This window comes from Protopterus annectens, chromosome 2.part2, assembly GCF_019279795.1.
Source record: "Protopterus annectens isolate FY-2018-M chromosome 2.part2, PAN1.0, whole genome shotgun sequence".
Taxonomy (NCBI): Eukaryota; Metazoa; Chordata; order Ceratodontiformes; family Protopteridae; genus Protopterus; species Protopterus annectens.
The window spans coordinates 808877480-808899170 of NC_056730.1; the positions used below are offsets into that span (position 1 = coordinate 808877480).

Consider the following 21691-nt stretch of genomic DNA (forward strand, 5'->3'; position numbering starts at 1 on the left):
GACATCTGGGGCAAGAAAAACTGATGAAAATGGCGTCGGCTGCATGTTTTATACCCCTGATGACCTGACGTCATGGAAGAAGGGGCAGCAACCGACGCAGGACCCAAGACTTTGTTAATCAGGCTGACTGAGGGCAACCTGCCAGCAGATTACCCAAATGTAATGACTGCAACAGTGAATACACTTGAACATCTACATTTATGGTAAGTGTACACAACTGTACTTTATCCTGCCAGGGGTAGCCCTCAGTCGGCCCGGATACCAGAGGCTTAGTATTTCTGCATCGATTGCTGTCACTCCAGGACTGACATCAGGTTGTCACTGGTATAAAATCAGGCAGCCGACGCCATTACATCAGTCTTTCTTGCTGAGGAGCTCAAAGCAGAAGCAGTTCGCATGAGTTCCGGTCGGCCGCTACCTGAGTTTTCCTTTCCGAATTGAAGTTGAAGTCTTCCAAAGCATAAGTACCATGTTGGGGATCCTTTTTTCTTGCTCTAACCGATGTCAGAAAACAATTGTCTCGCCTGTGGAAAGCAAATACCACACCGAGACTTCCATTCTTACTGCGTTACCTGTTTAGGCCCAGACCAAGACGTTCCCCCGCTGTAGCTTTTGTGATTTGTTCAACACCAGAACTGTACGTCATTGGGCCCTTATTGTAGCTAGATATTTTTGCTCTCAGTCCTCATCCGATATGACTTCGGTAAGCCATCCGACTACCAATCTTCTGAAAAATGTAAGGATAAAGACAGAGACAGACTGCACAGGTCCAGAACTGCTAACAACGCTTCCGTGAAGCTAGTCGTCAGTTCTCCGGTCCTCATTGAGGCGCTTTCGCAGACCCTTATGCCTGCTTCTGTGGATTTGCAGGCAGCTACCGAGACACTTTCGGAGTCCTGTATGCTGCGAGACTCTTCTTTGACTAAGGATCCTGTGGATGTCTCTACCTTGGATGGTTTTGGAGCTGCTGAGCAGGCACCTGCTTCTGAGGAAGTACTTCACACTACCGATACTCGACACAGACGGCGTCTTTCACATCTTCAGTTCTTTCTAAAACTACTGAGTTTCTAAGGCCCAGGGTACGAACCACACCCAAAAAAACAATGACCCAAGCTCAGGCACCTGCTTCCTTGCCTCATTCTCAAATACTTAAAATGGCGGAAGGCCTTATTATGCTTATTAGGGGAAGCCAGGCTACCCCTTCCAAAAGAAAAAAAAAAAAAAAAAAAAAAAAAAACTTGTCCCCAGTAGTTTTATCTGAACAAGAGTCCGATGACACTGATGCATCTGAATATGAAGACATGCAACCCCTCTCTGCTTATGAGGATTCTGATGCAGAGGAATCCATTCCTTCTGCCCCTACACCCTAGGATTTTTCATTTGGGGAAACCCTTCATACTTTAAGAGAGCATTTCCAATGGGAATGTCAAGACTATTCTCAGTCAAAAAAGAGACTCGGGGACTTCTTAGATTTACCACAGCACAGACCTTTGGCCATTCCTTCTGTCCTGGATGCTGTGAATGATGTTTTTATGGAATCCAGTTTGACTCCTGACACCCTTCCTCTTGCTCCCAGACAGATGGGGTAAAAAAGTATACACCTCTGCTACTCTTGCTATTAAAGCATTAAATTGTCAGTTCCATATGCTGAAATATCAGCAGCATACCATGGAACTCCTCAAACAAAAAATATCTTCCTTTCCTGCTTGTGCAGAAAATAAAGAATTACAAGAGCTAATGCATTCTGCAACTCAGGTAACTAAGCACACCTTGCAATGTGGCTTTGACACCCTACAAACATCTTGCAGGGCAGCAGTCACTGGTTCTGTCCTTAGAAGACATGCTTGGCTTAAGGAACAGACCTTGCCAGACCATGTCAAATACAAATTATTGAACGCACCATTGAACAAAGACAACTTATTTGGCACCAAGCCAGAAGAGGTCTTAAAAAAGATGCAAGTAAAAGTTAAATCTGTGCAGATAGTTAAAGACTTCTTATAGGTCCAGCCTCTGAGGTTCAGTAGGCATTGCCCCTCCAAGCACTGGTCCTTTCCTGCCCCCACCAGGCCAGCTCAGCCCAGACCCAAGGGAAGGTGACTCCACAGACAGCAGCCCCGGGGAATGCAGAGATCTAAGCAATGGAGTTCCTCCTCTTCAAAAACAGGGAGTGCAAAGCCACCCCCTTATGGTAAGAACTCACAATGACTTTACACCTCCACCCCTTACCTCTGCCCACCTGCTTGTGCCCCTAGGAGGAAAACTCTCCCTCCACGCAAGCAGCTGGGTCACTATTACCAACTACCAATTGGTCCTCTACATAGTGTCTCAGGGATACAAATTTTATTTCCACACTCTGCCATCCCTGAAAGGTTTCCCAGATCTTCCTCCAAACCAGTGGACAGAGGCCAAAAAGCAAGTCCATTCCCTGCTCTCCATGAGGAAAATACAGCACGTTCCTGCAGAAACGATAGGCCAAGGTTTCTACTCCAGACTCTTCCAGGTACCCAGAAAGGAGGGCATATGGCACCCCATCCTTGATCTATCCATTCTAAACACCTTTCTGGTGATACCAAAATTCACAATGCTCACCCTCCAGCAGCTTCTAGCAATGCTTTCCAAGGACGCTTGGTTAGCCACCCTAGACCTAAAAGAGGCCTACCTACACATCCCAATCAGAGAATCATGCAAGGAATACCTACGTTTCAGGGCAGGATCTGTGCACTTGCAGTTCTCTGCGCTTCCCTTTGGCTTATCCACTGCTCCCAGAGTGTTCACAAAATGCCTGGCTCCAGCCATTGCTTTTTGCAGACAAAGAAATATTCAAATTTACCCCTACTTAGACGATTGCGTGATTCAGGCAGGTAGTCAGGAAAAGCTGTTACAGCACCTGACCTTTGTAAAGGACCTACTGACCTCCCTGGGGTATACTATCAATGAAAAGAAATCAGCACTAGTCCACACACAAAAAATTGTATTCCTGGGAGCAAGCCTGGACACAGCATCCCAGATGGCATTCCTTACTTCAGAAAAACAAGCCTACCTGACAGGCTACTTCTCTCAATTAGCCACCAGAACCCAGTTAACTGCAAGGAAAAATCCTGCTAGCTCTAGAGTTCATGGCTTCCTGCATCCTACTCATTCCATATGCCAGACTGCTTGTGAGGAAACTACAATGGTACCTAAAAAGCCTTTGGTATCAACACTCTTAAGACTTGGAAACTCTCATACCAATAATACTTTGTCTAAGAAAAGATTTTCTTTGGTGGGCAACAGCTTGCATCCACAACAAGAGACTTCCCTTCTCACAACCCCACGCCTCCCAGACCCTCACCACAGACTCATCAGACTATGCCTGGCATGCACACCTGGATGGCAGGTGGATTCAGTGCCATTGGAGCCCAAATCAAATACATCTGCACATCAACCAAAAAGAGATGTCAGCTGTTCAACACCCCCTGACAGCCTACAGACCCCTACTCTCCTTGGGGCCTCTACTGATCAAAACAGACACCACAGTGATGTGGTATATCAATAAGCAGGGAGGGACACCCTCTTATGCTCTCTGCAGGCTTGCCTTGACCCTTTGGGACATGGCCTCAGCCATGCAACTACACCTGCTAGCACAATTCCTGCCAGGCTCTGTAAACTCTCTGGCCGACAACTTAAGCAGAAACCTGCTAGACCCACACAAGTGGCAGCTAGACCACAGAACCTTCATCCTTGTAACCCAGAAATGGGGCACCCGAAGGTCGACCTCTTTGCCTCCCACTCCAATCATCAACTCAGAAAATTCTGCAACAGGGAACCTCACAGCAAGACCTGGAAAGTGGATGCTCTGTCCTTCCAGTGGGTAAGCCTCTCGGTCTATGCATTTCCCCCTCTACCACTCATATAAAGGGTACTGCTCAAAATAAGGGAGGAAAAACCGAGGACAATCCTGATTGCCCCAGACTGGCCTTGCCAGCACTGGCACCCACTGCTGCACAGCCTGTTTCCCCTGCCAATATAGCACCTACCGCAGATCCCAACACTCCTGACCCATGGTACTGGAGAATTCATGCATCCCAATTGCAGACCCTCAACCTGGCAGCCTGGCTTATTCCCTGACCACCCCTCAAGCTGACACCCTAAGCAAACAAGCAGTAGATGTTATAGGTGAGGCCAGATACTCCAGCACTAGGAAATCCTATGCTGACAAGTGGAAAAGGTTTTACACCTGGATCCAGGCTAAGGGAGCCAGAATGGCACAGCCCTTCCTACCTCTCATCTTGGATTACCTGGCAGACCTACTACACAGGGGTCTATCCTTCTCTTCCATTAAAATTCATGCCTCTGCCATCTGCTCATTTCAGCACAGAGCCTCCTCTCTTCTTACACCCTCTCATCAAACAGTTCCCAAGAGGGGCTAACAACTTAAGTCCACCCAGAAGAGCTCCTACCCCAGCTTGCGACCTTAACTTTGTATTGGAAAAGCTAACCCTACCCCCCTTTGAACCTGCAGCTTCAGCAGATTTAAAATTTCTCTCTTGGAAAGCAACCTTGCTTCTGGCCATCACTTCAGCTAGAAAAGTATCCAGAGCTTTAAGCCCTCATGGCTGTAGAGCCCTTCATCATTTTCCATGCTTTCCGAGTCTCACTCAGGACTAACCCATCTTTCATGCCTAAAGTGGTGTCAAGTGTGGTTCTCAACCAAATCCATACATTTGCCAACCTTTTTCCCTAACCCGCAAAAGAATGGGGAAAGGATTCTGCACTCTCTAGATGTGCACAGACAGCTCAGATTATATCTGGACAGGACGAAATCTTTCAGAAAAACTGATAATTGCTAGTCGGCTTTGCAGCAAGAGCAGAGAGCAAGGCCATATCCAAACAAACAATCTCCAAATGGATAGCACACTGCATCCATTTCTGCTACAGACAGCAATGGAAACCACCCTGAAAGGGGGTCAGGACACATTCCACCAGAGCAACCTCCACCTCTGCAGCCTTTCTCAGAGGGGTCCCCACCAGGGACATCCTGGAGGCTGCAACATGGACATCTGTTCATACTTTCACCAAGCATTACCACCTCCTTATCTTCTCCAAATCCAGGGCAGGCTTTGCCATGGCAGTCTTGCATAGCATCCTCTCCAGCCCACAGTCTTCTTGACTACCTCCTCCCTTTTCTTCAGCTTTGGGAATCAACTCAAATGTGATGACTGCAACAGTGAAACACGAAGAACATGGTACAGTTGTGTACACTTACCATAGATGTAGATGTTCGAGTGTATTCACTGTTGCAGTCCTGGTTTCCCTCCCACCATCCTCCTTGTCTTTCTCTCTCCCTCTCTCTCTTTCCCTATCTCCTTACAGGGATTGTTTGGTATTTACTTTTTACTGGTGGTGTTCTTCCACCGTAACCTAGCTCTCTATTTGGGGGACTCCTGACAGGGCAAGAAAAACTGATGCAGTGGCTTTAGCTGCCTGATTTTATACCACTGATGACCTGACGGTCAGTCTTGATACTAAACCTCTGGTATTTGGGCCACTGAGGGCTACCCCTGGCAGGATAACCCAGATGTGATGCCTGCAACAGTGAATACACTCGAACATCTATATTTATAGTAAGTGTATACAACTGTATTTTTTTCATCTTGATGATAGTCGATAAAGAACTGGAGAGTTTATTTAAGCTTGAAAAGTCAGTTTGATGGAAAAGTAATCTGTTAACTGTAGGATCCTCCAAACTTGAAGAGGGATAAAACAGTGGGATAGCAATTCCAGTTACAATCACTATCACCAAAATATTGATAAGAACTGTTGACATCCCAAGGAATACTAAAATGGGAACTGGCAAAACTGAAATTTGAGAACCCTGCAAGTAAACAGCTGTGATATGAGAAATTAAATGAGAAATTAGTAGTAGATGTGAAACAATAGATAGAGGTAAATGTAGGAGAAGAGTTCAGACAGACAAAATTAATAACATATTGGGTGTCTGCATTATTGTTAGTAAAGAATAAAATTATGGCTAAATCTCAGTGTAGGTTGGAAAAGACTTGGCAGCAGGCTGTTTCAATAATGTTCTGGAAAAAGTGATAAAACTACCAAAAGAGCGATCAGGACCCAAATATACAGAATGTTTTGGTGGAAGTGTCGGTACAAATTTTTCTATACAACTAGAAAACCTGGAATAGCTCACTTGACTAATCATCCATTTTGCCAGAGATGTAAAAGAGAGGAAAGGGGAGATTGACTGCGTATTGTCTGGAGAAGTCTGTCAGTGACTTAATTAAGAAAATTTCAAACTCCCTTTCAGGGCCACTACTGCAGAGACTCAAACTTCTGTTGCCTCAGAGTTGGCTACCCTTCAATCTACTAAGAATTTGTCCATGATGGTCATCAGGAGGCATCCTTGGATATGTCTGTGTGATTTTGCGGAGCTCTGAAAGTCATCTTTTGTCAGATTGTTCCATCTGTGGACCCCCAGAGATCTTCCATTACCTCCCCAGAGCATCCCACTGAGAAGTTCCTCAGAAGAGACTGTGCAAGAGGAGGCGCATTGATTCCCCGGAGGAATCTGTCATCACTGACACTGATTTCAAGGAGGGGGAGGGGTCCCCCAGGATCTACACTGGATGATGTCTGCTTTGGAGGCATCATAGAAATCCTCCATCAAAGAGGTTCATGTTCTTTCCAAAACCCCTCCCTGGAGGAAACAGTGGCTGTCTACTTCCTGGGTGTCTCCCTTTGGAGACCCACTCATTGAGTTGGTGTCATGTAGGACATAGAAGGAACCAGACACAGTAGAGCCCATACCCAAGGCACAGACAAAATCTTGAGTGCTCCCCAGTACAAAACCTTCTGGACTAAAGGTATTCCAGGAGATGCCATGGTTGTTGAATCAGCCACCAAAAAGAAACTGGGCCAAGAGAGCTCCACTCTCCATCCCCCCAAAAGGGAGTCTCTGGCTTTGACATTTTTGGTGAGAGAGTTTATGCTTTGGCCACTTTCACCTTGAGAGCGCTAAACTATCTATTTTACAACACTACAGAGGGACCTGGTCAAGGAACTCTTTAGCTGTACCCCAAGGTCCATGTCAGAATATTTTTTCCTCCGGAATGGCCACCCTCCAATCCCTCTCTAATGTGCTCATAAGGCTGATTGATATACCATGCAGCAAAAGGGTAGCTCAAGTGTGGCCGTTTCCTTCGTTGCTATAAGGTGTCATGCCTGGAGGCGGCTGTATGACTTTGTGGAATCTTTCAGGGCATCCTTTGTCAATGCGCCTTTTGACAGATCAAAGTTGTTTGGGCCCACTGTTCAAGACACACTATCCTGCAATGAGAAAGATGGGAAGACCCTGTTTGCCGTCGGGATCCATTTTTCTACTCCACAAAGGTCCTTCTTCAGGAACCAGCATGGGAGTAAAAAGATGTCGTTCAAGATTCTCAGGGAGAATTTTCCCCTAGAGGCAGAGGGGGAAATAACCAAAATGGCAGATGCCATCCACATGGGCGAGGGGGTCTGCAGAACCAAGGGTCTCGAGAGTCCTTGTCGGACAGACCCTTCCAGCACTTCTGAACTGCTCTGGTCTGACTGCCTTCCTCTGGAGACAGTTGTGGGACACTTTTTTTTGTACCCCGAAGGTTGAGAAGCCATCACAAACGAATGATAGGTGCCAACGATGATATCCATAAAATACTCGATTCCCTTTTTAGAGACACCAAGACAAAAGTCTTTCCTCCCCGATGTTCCACACAATCAGAGAGAGGATGCAGCTGTAGAAATTGCAAATTGCTGCGAAAGAGTCATCTAGGAGCCCCCCCCCCCGATCAAGTTGGATTGGGTGTTTACACGAGGTTCTTTTTGGGGACTTGAGGCCAATTCTAGACCTGATCTCTCTAAACAAATTGGTAAAGAACAAGAAGTTCAGGATGGTCACAGTTCAGTCCATCTTACCTCTACTGACGATGGACAACTGGATGTGCTCAATAGACCTGAAGGATGCGTAATACCTCATCAAGATGGACAGGCTCTCCAGAAGATAATTTCAAGCTGTGAGCCAGTCATTTTCAGTTCACATCACTCCTGTTTGGTCTCACCATAGCCCCTAGGGTGTTCACCAAATGCTTGACAGTGGTTGCAGCTCATCTCAGACTGCAGGGATTCCAGATATTCCCCCATTTGGACGACTGGCTCTTGATGGCTCCAACCACGCATCGTTTAATTCAGGCCAGGGATTATCTTTTGTAGCTGGCTCCACGTCTTGGTATTAGTCCACAACTTGGAGAAATGCCAACTGGGACCAGTTCAAGTGATAATTTCATACGGGGATGTCTGGACATAATAGTTTCTCAGGCTTATCTCACAGTGGATCGAGTGTCAAACCTGTGCCTTCACATCAAATAAATTCTGGTCATACCAAATCCCCCAACAAGTTTGATTCTTAGCAGTCTTGGTTCTGTGGTGGGCATGATACCCTTTTTCCCCACGGCATACCTTCACATGACTGGTCATTAGCGGTTCAATGGTCTTTACACAGAAATCCTCTAAGCCTTCCATTCAGATTTTCCTGAGTATGCAAAGAATCTCTGCTGCGGTGGCTTCATTCTGCAGACGTTACTCAAGGACAACCCTTTGTTGTTCTTTCTCCAAATGCCATGTTGACCACTGATGCCTCCCAGACAGGGTGGGGGCATTATCTAGGTCTGATGGTTCAAGGCATGTAGACGCCCCAGGACAACAACTTGCATATCAATGTCCTAGAGATGAGAGCAGTTATTTTGACATTGCAAGAGCTACACACCTTTCTTTCTCTAGGGACTATTGCAGTGCAGATGGACAATATGTCATTGGTTTTGTACATCAACAAACAGGGAGGAAACAAGATCTTACCCTCTTTGTCAAGAAGCTATGAGAGTGTGGCAATGGGCTATCTCTACAAACTGTTTTCTAATGGCAACACACATTCCAGGAGAGTCCAACATCCTAGATAGATATAAAGACTTGAAGCTGAATAAGAACAAATATCCAGTATATATGTATATATATATATATATATATATATATATATATATATATATATATATATATATAGCAGTTCGGAAAGTCTAAAGTTAGACTTGGAAAATGTCAGTGCTATAGTCGTATAGAAACCACAAGATAAATTGGCTGTTTTGCTATTTCTTGGAATTGTTCAGTATCTATCTAAGTTCAGACTGAGCTTGACTGTACCACTAATGAACTATGATGTACAGTGGCTGTGATCTGGAAAGCAAGATAGGTTTGCGTTAATGAAAAAGATTGGTATATTTTAGGAAAGAAGGGAATCTTTAGTGGCCTTAAATGTACAGTTGATAGAGAAACCATTGTAGCAAATGAGAGCTGTATGTTTTTTCTTAACCTGAATGTAAGGGGAAATTTCACATGGTGGAAGGAGAAAGACTTTCATTTCAGAAAATCATTTTCTTTTGTGTTGACTACTCTAAATAAATGGAGTTGAATCTGAGATAACCAGTAGCAGTAATGTTATCACTGTCCTTAAAAGATTTTAAGATGATCAAGAAGTTGTTGTTTGTGATAATGGTTCTCAGTTTTCCTGTCAAGAATTTGGGAACATTGGCAACAACTGGAATTTCAAGCATATTACTACCAGACTGTGTTGCTGCATAGGTAGAAGCAATAGTGAGAGCAGTCATGAATTTAATGAAAGAATGTAACATTTCACCACTGACAGACTTTTGTTTGTCAGTATTGAGTGGAGAGGATGTGTTAAGCATTATTTCATCTACTACTGTGAAGAAGACTAACGTTCAAATTGCTTACCACCAATTCTTTGCTACAGCTGGAAAAATAGCAGTATACTAGATGTATTAAAGAAGAATGATAGGGGACAGAAATTCTGTTATAAAAGCACAGTAAATTTGCCTGTTTTAAAAGTGTGATTGAGTCAGGATATAAATTCTGATGACTTTAGTGTGTCCAGTGTGCAAAAGAATCAAATGCAGTCTGTAGTAATTTCAGAAGCTGCTGGTCCTACATCTTACTTGAGATATTCAGATGCTCAACACTCTGTTCATATTATTGGAATTTGATTTGCAGAAGGGAAAGTATAACAAAGGAGAGCTATTAGAGAAGATAGAAACTTTTGAAAATATAGCTAGGAAGTGGGATAAAATTAAAGTGGAGTTTAAAATAGAGATGAAATAAAAGGAAGGGGCGATAGTGTTAAGAAGTAACACGAATTATTTAGAGGGACTGACAAATGTTAAAGTATTGCAGAATAGGGGAATCTCACAGAACAAGAAGCGAAGCAACTGCAGAATGCTAAACAGAAAATAACGGATTTCCTCGATAATATGCATGAGTTTAGAAAGATTGCGGTTAAGTAACTTTTTTTTTTGATAATAACAGTAGTGCACAAAACCTTTAGCACAACATCTTTGGCAACAGAAAGTAGAAGGGGCTGTCGCCAAGCTTAGGGAGCCTGTAACAAGGAAGATAAAGATATCCTGTAGAGGTATTTGAAATATTTCGTAAATTCTATGAAAGTCTGAATGAACTAGAGAAATATGGAAGTCAAGAAAGGGTGCAAATGGAACTGTTTGTGGAAGAATTAAATATGCCAAGGTTAGAGGTAAATGAGGCTACATTACTCACAGGAGAGGAGGAGATGAGGTAAAAATGGTGACATATAGCCAATCTACAGGCAAGTCCCCAGGAGTAGATGGTATTCCCATGGAAGTTTGGACGCTAGGAGAGAGAAAAAAGTGATAAAGCTCTCGAAGGTTTTGTTTAACAATATTTTGAGGAGGAGAAGTGCCAACATCCTGGAGGAAAGTGGTGGTAGCTGTAATACCTAAAGAGGGTAAAGATCCATCAGATCCAGCTTCATACAGGCCCATTTAAATATGAAACCATGATTATGAAGTGTTTGTGTATCATGGTTAAAAGAATGGCAAAAGTGATGCCAAAATTGAGATATTGATCATTATGGTTTTGTGGATGGGAAACAAATATTTGACAACGTCAATAGAACATTGATGACTGAGAGGGAAGCAGAATGTAAGAAAATACTACTGTTGTTTGTGGGTCTTGATGCAGAGAAAGCATTTGACAGAGTAAGCTGGCACATTATGAGCAGGGCATTGAAAGCATTTGCATTCCCTGATAAAATTACATGGTTGATTAGGCTATATGAGGGATCGGAGGCTGAAATTAAAGTGGGTGGGTTCCTCTCTGATAATTTCTGCTTGAGCAGAGGAACCAGGCAGGGGTGCTCTCTTTCCCCTTTGTTATTTGCATTATATTTAGAACCATTGGCAAAGAAAAATGAGGAACTCAGAAACTCAAGGTTATAATTGGTATGATAGTCAAGAAAAGTTGACTGTATTAGCCAATGATATTTTATACCTGATAAAACCAGAAAAGGACGTTACATTGTTGTGGAACATTTTGAGACCGTTTCAGATCAACCTGGGATACAAAATTAATGAAGCTAAAACAAAGGCAATAGCGGTAAATCATATACCCATACACAAATTGGTTCTGCAGTATCCATATTTATAAGTACTTGATAAAATTAAGTGTTTAGGAGTATGGATTAAAAATGATTTTGGTGCGACAGCTAAGGATATGTGGTGAGAGACTAAACAAAAGATAATACAAAAACTGAGAAATTGGAAGCTCTGTTATATGGATATGGACAGTGAGATACAAGCCGTTAAAATGTTTTTAGTCTCTTTAGTCTTATACACAGGTCAGGCATATTTTTATCAACCAGAGGAGAAGTTGTGGATAAAAATAGAGATGAAATATTTTATCTCGGAGGGAAAGGCAGGCAGCAAGAGTCAAGTAGGATAAGCAGATTCTTCCAGTAGAACAAGGCGGATTGGAATTACCCAATTTGAAGGGGTATTTCAGAGCTACACAATTAAGGCTCCTGTACGTAGCACAAGCAGAAACCTATAATTCAAAGTGGAAAGGGTTGATGATGAAACAGGGTGGGGGATGCTAAAGAACCAAGGAGAGACTGGGATTTTGGATGCAGACCTTTAAAGAGAATAACAATAACCATTCAGAATATTATACTCATAAAGTAGCAGAAAGTATGCTAAGAACTAAACTAACACAGGAATGGAGAAAGGAGATTCTGTCGATAGGGATGACTGCAATTAGGGATACAGACAACAGGCAAGAGGGGCTGGAACTTATTGGAGAAAACTGGCAAAGGAACAAAGGTACTGGGAGGAAATTACTAGAGAGGGAAAGGTAATAGAATGGGAAGACACCAAGAATTTATTTGGACTGCGGGTTAGAATTTGCCTTTCCTGTTGAGAATTGTTGTCAGAGTTCTGCTGTCATTCTTAAAAAATACTCCCTTTTGGCCTCGTCATGTATATTTTCCCTTCCTTTGGCCTCTTCTGAAGTACCCCCCCCCCCCATACTAGATCCCATTCCAGATCGTGTTTCTCATACAGTAGGTCTGGATCCTCCCAATCTTCAGTCCCTCAAGATGACCAGAAATTCCAAACTTGTAAAGGAGGTTGCACATATATTGTCTTCTCAGAAGAAACTCCTAGAAAAATGTATTCCAATAGGTGGAGAAGGTTTGTCCTGTGGGTGGAGGCTCTGGGGTTCAACCATTTTTCTGTCACTTTGTAATCAGTTTTGGATTTTTTAGCCAAGTTGTTTTGTTCAGGTTTTAGTTTTTCTGCTATTAAAGTGCACTTAGTGGCCATTTCTTACTTTCACGTTAGCAAAGTTAGTGTGCCTTTGACTTTTCTCAAGATCGCTAAGGCATTCCTCAAAGGTACTTTTCTAATCCGTCCCCCAGTATGGGATCCATTTCCTCCCTGGGACCTGCACTTCCTTCTACAGGTCCTTGCAGGCCCTCCATTTGAACTTTCAGCTACTTCAGACTTGAAGCTGTTGTCTTGGAAAACTTTGTTTTTGGTAATGGCTACCTGAACAAGAAGGGTTTCATAGTTGTAAGTGCTTATTTCTTCACCCATTTACTTGGTATTCCATAAAGCTAGGGTTTCTGTTTCTATGAATTCTTCTTTTCTGCCTAAGGTACCTTCTGAGAATAACCTTAACAGTTTGATTCACCTTCCTGTATTTTTCCCTGATTTCTCCAACAAAGATGAATACTTTTTGCATTGTTTGGATGTACATAGACAATTCTGATTCTGTTTGGACCGTACCAAAACTTTCAGAAAATCCAGTCAGTTTGTCTCTTTTTTTCAAAATCCAGGCTGGGCTTTCCTGTGTCTAAAGTAACTTTATCCAAGTGCCTGTTGGATTGTATTTTTTTTTGTACATATTCTTTGTAAGGCAAAACTCTTCTACACAAACCTAAGGGTCATTCAGGAAGGGCTGTGACTTCATCTATAGCTTTCCTTTCTAGAGTACCAATGGATGATATTTTTGCAGTTGCTACTTGGCTGAGTCACCACACTGCTGTGTTGCATTATAAACTGGATATTCAGTATAGATCCAGGGCTTTGTCTGGCTCCACTGTTTTGCGGAATATCCTTACTTGGTTCCTTCTGAGGGATGTTCATGGCTGAGGATTCTGTCCCAGAGGTTGAAGCCAGATGGAGCAGACAACATTGGATACGAAAGTTATATACTCACCATAAGGATAGGTCCATGCTGTCTGTCTACTTATGGTTCGATCTTCCCTCCCTCCTACTCTACCTTTTTATTGATTTTTGCTAGTCTTTCCCACTAAGATGACCAGGCATAGGAGGAGGAGGTTGTTCCTTCCTTCTGGAGTCTTACTTCTTAGTTGTCATATTCCAGTTTATGGAAGGTTCATTTCCAGAATATCATCTTTTCTCATCATGGGGTAAACCCAGTCTGGGGAGTTAATGGAGGTGCAGGGATTTATGGGTAAAGGAGGTGGAAACAAACAGGCTAAATGCTTTAGAACTGGCTGGTGTCGGATCCAAAGTCCCAGAGGTTGAACCAGACTGAGACAGACAACACGGATCTATCCTTATGGTGAGTACATAACTTTTATTTTCAGTCCCTTGAACAATATGTCCACGGTGGGCACCTGTGTTTTAGTTACTTGGTCTTTGTTGCATTACTTCACCAAATAATACAGTTTAGACTTTCTGGGTCAGAAGTTGAGCATCATTTGGCTTCTCTGTGCTGCAAGGTTTAACCTTCTGAGCCTTGCCTGTTTGGGACTTTTCAGGTGTTGCCTTCTAGAATAGTTGGTTTCATTATTGCTTGGAATTCGTAACAGTTTTCTCACTGCAGAAGAGAACCCTCTGTATGATGCAACAGATATGCCAGCATTCTCCATAATTGTTCATCTTTGCCAGGCTGCTTCTTTTCATTAAATTCTTTATACCCTCTCCTTTTTGTTGGATAATTCTTTAGTCCACAGCAGGTCTTGATTGTTCTGTTAAAAAGACCAGTTTATCATTTTATATCCTTGTTTTTTATGTTTCATATACAGCTGCCACTTCACATCAGAAATGAGAATTGAGGGGCCAGGTGCAACTTCCTTTTTTAACACCTTTATTGAATTATCACTTGTGACATCGGCAAATTTAAATTTATACAAAAGTAATCGAACTGTATTAACAAATTAACATTAACAAACATTATACTTCACATATATTGTTACATATCATATAACCTAAGCAACATGACATAAATTATTCAATTCCTGACTTTTTTTTTTTTTTTTTTAAAGAGACATCTTCATTAAACTACCACTTACGACATAAAGAATCGTACATTTATATAAATGAAAGCAAACCACACCTACACAATCTTAGTTGCAAGCATTTTACATCACAAACCATACTGACACACTCCCAGTTGCAAACATTATACATCACTTATCTTCCCCATCATTATCAGTCAAACATTACATAGCTCATTTAAGTCCTGCCTTCCTTTAAACCTCATTCCTCCCCTGTATGCATTGTTCCCACAGTTCCCATTTTTTTCCTATTTGGTTTGCTCCTACCCTTTTCTAAAGATTTTATTTACAGTTGTTTTATCTCTGATGTCCTTCAAGGATGCATCTGCAGTCATAACAAATGGGTTGTCCTGTCGTCAGGCAGCCCTTCGGTCGGCCGGATTCCAAAGTCTGGGTCCGGCTTCGGCTGATGTCGCACTTCACCCGACGTCATCTCTGCTGGTCTTCGGGTATAAAGGCATCAGCTGACGCCATTTTCCTCAGTCTTTCTTGCCGCGTGGCACCCGAAGCAGAAGCTGTTCGCAAGTGCCGGTCGGTCAGATCCAGAGATTACTACTACCGAATACTACTTCGAAGACTTCTAAAAGCTAAGTACCCCGTTGGGGACTCTTTCTTGCCTCAGCCGATGTCAGAAAAAGTAAATAACTGTTTAACTTGTGGGAAACAAATACCTCATAAAGATTTCCACTCTTACTGCCTGCCTTGTTTAGGCCCAGACCACGACGTAGCAGCCTGTTTAGCCTGTGCTTCCTTCAACCGACGAACGCTTAGGCGTCGGTCGTTTGCTGAACAGTTTTTCGGCTCAGATTTTGCGTACATTATGCCGTCGGATCCTCCGACTACCCAAATTGTTAAAAAACGCAAAGAAAAAGACCGACACTCGCGGTCCGCGGTTTCGCCCGAAACCACGGTTAAGCAAGCCGCGAGTGTCTCGGTTTCGGCCGAAACCGAGAAAACGGGTCAATCTTCAGCCGAATCCATGACTACTACTGAGGCTACTACTACCTTAGTTGAATCGGCCACTGAAGTTTTGCCTACTACTGTGGTTCCTAGTGAATTATCAGACACCATCCCTTTGGATGTCTCTACCCCAGCACGTGGTGCTGCTAGGCCTCCTGCAGCCATGTCTATAAAGGCCTTTGCCAGGGCTAAAGCAGCCAAAACTGTTAAATCAGTGCCTGTTAAGACCCCCTCACATAGGCCCACTTCTAGTTCACAAATGCTTACTCTGGCAGAGGATTTAATCTCCTTAATTAGGGGATCCCAATCTCACCCAGACAGGGCCTCTCAGCCTCCAGAAAAGAGACCTAGAGCAGAGCCCCCCGAGCCAGTGTCCTCTGATGATTCTTCGGATGACTCGGACATTACAGATCAGCCAGAGGCTCCTTTTTCTACTTATGAAGATTCCGATGCTGAAGAATCCATTCCATCTGCCTCTCCACCAGAGGAATTTTCCTTTGGGGAAACCTTACATGCCATGAGAGAACAATTCCAATGGCAGGGACAAGATTTCTCAGATTCAAGAAAAAGGCTTCGGACCTTTCTGCACTTACCACAACATAGGCCCTTAGCTATACCTCCAGTTCTGCCTGTTGTGGATGATGCATTTAATGATGTTTGCACTGCTCCTGATACTTTACCTCCAGCCCCTGCCAAACCAGATAGATTTTACAGGGTGCCAGACACTCATCACCACCTATACAAGGCCCCACTTGCAGATCCTGAGACTATATCCCAGGGGCCTAAGGCAGTAGCTTCGACCTCAGCAAAAGACCCTATCCCTTCTGAAAGGGAATCCAGGTCCTTAGAGAGATGGGGGAAAAAAGTTTACACCTCTGCTACTCTCACAGCTAGAGCTTTAAACTGTCAGTTTCACATGATCCAATACCAAGAGTTTATGCTTGATCAGTTAACTAAGAAGCTGTCCTCTGATGACTCCTTAGATAAGAAATATGTTTTAGAAATGGTGAATAACATTCAGCAGGTTAGTAACCATTCTTTAAAATGTGGCTATGATGCACTGGAGGCTTCATTTAGATCAGCCATGACTGGCACAGTGATAAGAAGGCATGCATGGTTGAAAGAACAGGTCTTGCCGGATCATGTTAAAGCAAAGCTGTTAGATGCTCCTATGGATAAGGCCAGTCTATTTGGTACACCTGCTCAGCAAGTAATGAAGAAAATGGAAGAGAAGGCAAAATCTGTACAAACAGTTAAGGATTTCTTACAGGTTCAGCCCCCAAGGTTTAGCAGGAACTGGCCTGCCAAAAATTGGTCCTTTCCAGACTCCTCAAAATCTCAAAGAGGCAGGAATAGACACTCTAGAGGCAGAAATCAATCCAGAGGAGGTGCCTATAGAGGCCGCCAGTGGCAAGGCAATAGCCAGCGAGGCACAGACACAACCACTGCCACTGCAACAGGACAATCACAGTGACTTGGCTCTGACACCGCCTACCAGGGAGCAAATAGCAGCACCTTTAGGCGGAAAGTTAGCCTTATTTTCAAAAAATTGGCACTATATCACAAAAGACAAGTGGATTTTGCAAACCATAGACCAAGGCTACAGGTTCCACTTCCACACCTTACCAGTAAAAAGAGGAATGCCAAACCTACCTCCAAATCAAAAGACAGAAGATCTAAAGCAGATAGCTCAATTAACAAAGATGAGAGCTGTGGAAAGAGTACCAATAACACAACAGGGCAAAGGATTCTACTCCAGACTCTTCCTAGTACCAAAAAAAGAGAAAAGTTGGAGACCTATTCTCGACCTGTCCGTCTTAAACACATACATCATTGTCCCAAAATTCAAAATGCTGACCCTACAGCAACTTCTTCCCATGCTGGGCAAGGAGTGTTGGCTGGTAACTCTAGATCTCAAGGAGGCATACCTGCACGTCCCCATACGACCAAATTGCAGAAGATACCTCAGATTTCTTGCAGGATCAGAGCATTATCAATTCTCAGCATTGCCCTTTGGCTTATCTACTGCGCCCAGAGTATTCACAAAATGCCTGGCATCAGTAATCGCTCATTGCAGGCTACAGGGAATCCAAATTTATCCATACCTGGACGACTGCCTGTTACAAGCGGACAACAAAAGCAAGCTGACAACAGATTTACAAAGAGTCATTTGCTTACTACAAGCCCTGGGATACACAGTCAATTTAAAAAAGTCAAGACTGATTCCATCCCAGACAAGAACATTCTTGGGTGCGGAATTGGACACAGTAAAACAGATGGCATTCCTAACTGCAGAAAAACAAGAACAACTCCCTCTTTACTTCTTGGCATTAACAAAGCAGAACAAACTAACAGCAAGAAAAGTACTGCAGGCCTTGGGCTTCATGGCATCATGCATAATCCTGGTCCCCATGCCAGACTGCATATGAGAAAGCTACAGTGGTACCTAAAGAATTTATGGTCTCAACACAGGCACAGCTTAGAAACCGAAATCCCACTAATCCCATGCCTGAAACAAGAGTTCCTGTGGTGGGCTCAAGCATGCCAGTCAAACCCAGGCTTGCCCTTCCACAACTTTCAAGCAAACCAAACCATCACAACGGACGCCTCAGACCTAGGCTGGGGGGGCGCACATGTTGGACAAGTGCATACAAGGATTGTGGACTCCAGACCAGCTGCACCTGCACATAAACCAAAAAGAAATGCTGGCAGTAAAACTAGCAATCCAGAAATTCAGACCATTCCTCAAAGGAGGCCATTTAATGATAAGGACAGACAACACCACAGTCATGTGGTACATCAACAAACAGGGAGGCACTCATTCATACCCCCTATGCAGAATGACTCTGGACCTTTGGAATATGGCTCTGAGCTACAACATCCAGTTACAGGCAATATTTGTGCCGGGAAAAGAAAACACCCTAGCAGCCATGTTAAGCAGAACCACCTCGGATGCTCACGAATGGATGCTACACCCGGACATCTTCAAGGCCATCACAAAGAAATGGGGAATGCCACAAATAGACCTATTCGCATCCCCACTCAATCACCAGCTCAAAAAATTCTGCACAAGGACCATGCCACCCACTTGCATGGAAGGTGGACTCTCTATCCTTCAGTTGGAAAGGCCTGACAGCATATGCATTTCCACCTCTTCCTTTGATGCACAAGGTACTACTGAAAATCAAAGAGGAACGTCCAAGGATAATTCTGATAGCTCCGAATTGGCCAAGACAACACTGGTATCCTTTGCTGAGGAGCATGTCTCAGGGGAGAATGTGGTCAATACCCCTGATGCCTTTGATGTTAACTCAGAACAACTACAACATCATGCACCCAAACCTAAAAACCTTGCAACTGACTGCCTGGAACATCACATAACAGCAACTAACCCAGACTTATCCCAAAGGGTTAAAGACATTATCCTTGAAGCCCGCAGACCTTCAACAAGAAGGAACTATGCAGGAAAATGGAAAAGGTTTGTCATTTGGAGTACTGAAAGAGGAAAAGATGTGTCGAACATAGATATTGCTAACATCCTGGAGTACTTGGCAGAGCTTCTACATACGGGCCTGTCCTATTCCTCCATCAAGATACATGCATCAGCTATTTCCGCAGAATACAGCTTGATCCACCTGTCTTTTCGCATCCTCTACTCAGGCAATTCCTCAGAGGGATCAAGAATGTAAAACCTCCTAGGAAACCACCATTACCAGCATGGGACTTGAACTTTGTGCTAGAAAAATTGACACTCCCTCCATTTGAACCAGCAGCAACAGCAGATCTTCAACATCTATCATGGAAAACTGCTTTCCTACTGGCAATTACTTCAGCAAGGAGGGTTTCGGAACTACAGGCCTTAATGGCAGTACAACCCTTCCTAATCTTCCATCAAGATAGAGTGTCCATGAGAACTAATCCTACATTTATGCCTAAGGTGGTATCCAGAGTGTCTTTAAACCAGGCAATCCACCTACCTACCTTCTTTCCCAATCCACAGAACAGAGGGGAAAGGCTGCTGCATACCTTGGATGTACAGACAGTTACGCTACTACCTGGACAGAACCAAAGGTAACAGAAAAACTGACCAGCTTTTAGTAGCCTATGCAACAGGAAGGGAAGGAAAAGCAATTTCCAAACAGACAATCTCCAAATGGATAGGAAATTGCATAAGATTCTGTTACTCTTACCATGGAAAACCAGTTCCACAGAACATAAGACCTCATTCTACAAGGGCTACAGCCACTACCACAGCTTTCTTACGAGGAGTGGCAACCAAGGACATTATTGAGGCGGCTACTTGGACCTCCGTGCATACATTTGCCAAGCATTATAATTTACCTCTATACTCTAGATCCCGAGCAGGGTTTGCCACTGCTGTATTGCAAGGGATCCTAACTACACCATAATTCTTCTTCCTCCTCCCCTAGTTTGGCTATGGTATTCTACCCATTTGTTATGACTGCAGATGCATCCTTGAAGGACATAGTACAGTTTTGTACCTACCATAAATGTAGATGTCCGAACAGGATAGCATCTGCAGTCAGGATTACCCACCCTCCTTCCCTCTGTGGTACTCCTAGGTATTTACCCTTCTAATAGCTAGCTGGGGGGGGGAGTCTCTTATGGTGTATTTGTTTGTATATATGTACATACATGCTTATTTTTTGTGTTTGCCTTCTACTATTTTGGAAACATTGGCATTTATCCAAAATTTAGCTTTCCAAGAGGGCAACTGGCATCTGGGGCAAGAAACACTGAGGAAAATGGCGTCGGCTGATGCATTTATACCCGAAGACCAGCAGAGATGACGTCGGGTGAAGTGCGACATCAGCCGAAGCCGGACCCAGACTTTGGAATCCGGCCGACCGAAGGGCTGCCTGACGACAGGACAACCCATTTGTTATGACTGCAGATGCTATCCTGTTTGGACATCTACATTTATGGTAGGTACAAAACTGGACTTTACTATATTCACTACTTCTAATATAGTTGGTTTATATTTCCATTTTCTAGTAATTGCTTATTTGGCAGCCACCATAATTAGACACAGGAAGGCCCTACCATGTCTAGACAATTCAGATTCTGTATCATAGCTCAGAAAAATAATCTCACTCATAACACCAATCCACTCACCCATCATCTCTGACAGTGCATCCCGCAGGAAGTCCACCAACTGACTGCACTCTCAGAAAATATATTCCCAAATACCTCTTTCTTTCCTGTCACACCTCTGACATTTGCTGTCTGCCAAAGGAAAAATTCTGTGGAGTCTACTTTGGGTATAAAAATGTCTATGTAAACATTTCCAAGCAAAAATCTTAAATCTTCTAGATTTTGTGAGGTGCATCTTCCTGACCCAGTTTGATGATGCCACTGAAATTGTTGTCAGGGGCATGTGCACATCAGACATAGGTGATAGCTATCTTTGAAGAATTTGTGCCAAAACTCATAGTGGTTCTTTTCTTTTAAAAAATTTGTTTTGTTTAATTTTAAAAATTTTAATTTTTAGTACAGCTTACTTTCTTGATGTCCATACTGTAAGAGCTTTGACAAAAAAATGGCTTTAATTAAAAAAAAAAGTTTGCCACTTTTACAATAGCATTTTAGTGTGTCAGACATGTATTTTGTGATAGAAATACTTGCCTAGTTGTATTGCTGCATCCAAAATTTGAATATCTGATGACCTTTAAAAGCTTATGTTAGGATTACTTTGTTTTTGCAGTGGTGCACATTGTTCTCTTAATATCTGAAGGCCAGTGTCACTTGATGTGAGATTTGAAATTAATGCTAAAATAATAAACTTCTTAGTTAGATATATGCTAACTGTATTGTATTGTGACCGTAAATGTGCTTGTATATATCACTTTTTTTTATATTCTGTTTAAGAAGTTTAATTTGAAATGCACTTCCAAATTTTCAGACCACTTAAAGCTTTGACAATTAATATTGGGCTGTCCCAGAAATGTGCATTTTTTCACGTGGAAGGTTTTTAAAGTCCAGTTTCATGCAAAGATTTCTCAT

General features: G+C 43.1%; 1 protein-coding gene across 1 annotated transcript in view; it reads left to right on the forward strand.

The window, feature by feature from the left end:
• RASA1 (RAS p21 protein activator 1) overlaps positions 1–21691 on the forward strand; it is a 3076403-nt gene that overhangs the window by 2013875 nt on the left and 1040837 nt on the right. The gene's annotated exons all lie outside the window — the stretch shown is intronic.